General features: G+C 32.2%; 1 pseudogene; it reads right to left on the bottom strand.

Annotated features, from left to right (window-relative positions):
• Window positions 1-558: 558 nt before the first annotated feature.
• On the bottom strand, window positions 559-1992 carry LOC125853800 (UDP-glycosyltransferase 75C1-like; annotated as a pseudogene).
• Window positions 1993-2347: the final 355 nt, after the last annotated feature.

The raw sequence follows: 2347 nt of genomic DNA, 5'->3' as shown, positions 1-2347 counted from the left end.
TATAGCAAGAATCAACTTTATTACTCAGCATAAATTAACACAAGAAATACGTTTAGTACTTTAGAGTAATAAGTAACAAAAAAACATAATGATAGCAGGTAGTATGTTTTATTATTAGATATAACGTGTGCTAACAAATTAGAGTTACAAAATCATGACATAAGTACATATTCGATAATGCATAAGTACCCCTCCTGAACTATGGCTGAAATCTCGTTGACACAGATTAACTTAATTAGGGTCCTATTATCCCTCGAACTAATTTTTTTCTTACATTCGTGCACTTTTTGTGCTGATGTGACACCTTTAACCAAATAAATTTGTTATGTTTGTACACACGTGTATAATTTTAAAAAAAAAATATAAATTAAAGGAAACTTTTTTTAAAAAAAATTAACAGAATTTTCTAAAAATAATTAAAAGTGAAAAGATAAGAAATTAATGAAAGAAATTAATAATTTCGAAGATATTCACTATTTTTTTTAAACGAAGAACAAACTCTTAAAAAGACTAATTGATTACTATCTATTTTATTGAAGTCATCTATTCATGAGTGATTTAGTACTCATTATGACCAAGTAAAATCTCATTAGCAAAAGCCTTGAGATCCCCACTTGATGTACCATTTTCCTTCATTGCTTCCTTAGCTAAATCACTCCACTGCTTGACATTTCTTCTCAATTCTTCCCCTTCTTCACCATCCCCCATCACGATTGTGATACATCTATTGAACTCATCTCTTTCCACGAAACCACCTTCACTAACATTAACTCTAACGCCATTCTTCCAAATATCTTGAATGGGTGTTGCATTACAAACTAGATCGTTCCAAAGTGGACATGCCACGATAGGTACCTTAGATGTTATGCTCTCTAAAGTTGAATTCCATCCACAGCGAGTCAAAAAACAACCAACAGAAGGGTGTTTTAGAACTTCCACTTGCGAGCACCAACTGACTATCTTCCCCTGCTTTTCAAGTTCGTCTTTGCAACTCAACTTGTCCTCCATGTTATCCCCATCTTGTCCTTCCCTAATCACCAACAAAAGTGGCCTCCCACATTTCAACAATCCGTGACCAATCTCCTCCATCGATTGACTTAATATTTCGAAGTAACTACCAAATGCTATGTAGATAACTGATCCTTTGTTCGTTGAGTTCAACCAATCCATATAATTCTTCGAACTAATATCAATCATATCAGCTCGAAAAGTATTATCATCAAGAAGTATTGAAGGAACTGAAGGCCCAATTCCCACCATAGTCACATTCTTTAGAATTCTCATAACATCAAATTCCAAAGCATCAAAAGTGTTCACAAGAACTCTTGGATTTTCTTCACTACTCAACATTTCAATTTGCCTTTTAATAGACCTAATTGCCCAGTTGGAACTCTCCACATCATCAAACACAAAAGAAGGAAAATCAATTGGACTAAGTGGTGGCAATCCTGGTAACTCTATTATCTTATCCTTAGCATCACATTTTTTGAAATAATCAGAATAGTCTGCGAATCTATAATAGTAAACATCCAAAACTGTGGCAGGTTGGATCCAAAATAATGTAGATGGGCTATTAATTTTTTTGGCCACTAAACCAACCCATTCCATGATAATAGTGTATATGACATGTGAAAAAGGGGTGCCATTTTTTGCATTTGATTGGATCAAATTGAAAATGAATTTTGACCCAAGGGACTTTACAGAAGAATAGAACATATAAAACTCATCAATTGAACTTCACTGGAATTTGCCATCATAGCCATTAGAGAAAGGAACAAAGTTTAACCCTTCAACATTTTGGGAGTTTTTTATTTTACTGAAAGCGGATAGGCTCGTGGTTAAAGTGACTCCAATGCCTAAATTTATTAATTGTTTGGAAAATTGAAGACATGGATTAATTTGGCCTTGTCCTGGGAATAGTGCTATAAGAACATGAGACTTTTCAGTGTTCAAAGTTATCATGTTTTGGGTGGTGAAAAGAGAAGTATCCATGAAGGAGAATGAGGATTTTGGGTAGGAGAACTTTATTAATGAATAAGGTGTTTTTGAACTGGCTTGGTTACAATTGCTTAAGGTCACACATATTTATACTAGTAAATAGATGGTTCTAGATATAAAAAAAATCTAGAAAATTTATCATATTTCTTTAAATATCTACCTAACTATTAAGTTTTGAGATTTATATAAATATTTATTAAATAAAAAAATATCAAAATATATTTTACTCAAACTTTCTAGAAGCTCCAAGAAGTATCTGGATTTATTGTTATTTCAAAAATAAACTTTATTATTTAGCAAGAAATAAAACAAGAAATGCATGAATACTTTATAGTAAGTAACAAAACAA

This window comes from Solanum stenotomum, chromosome 1 (assembly GCF_019186545.1).
Source record: "Solanum stenotomum isolate F172 chromosome 1, ASM1918654v1, whole genome shotgun sequence".
NCBI classification, from domain to species: Eukaryota; Viridiplantae; Streptophyta; class Magnoliopsida; order Solanales; family Solanaceae; genus Solanum; species Solanum stenotomum.
Note: the sequence above shows the minus strand (reverse complement) of the source record. Positions and strands in the feature narration are given on the sequence as shown.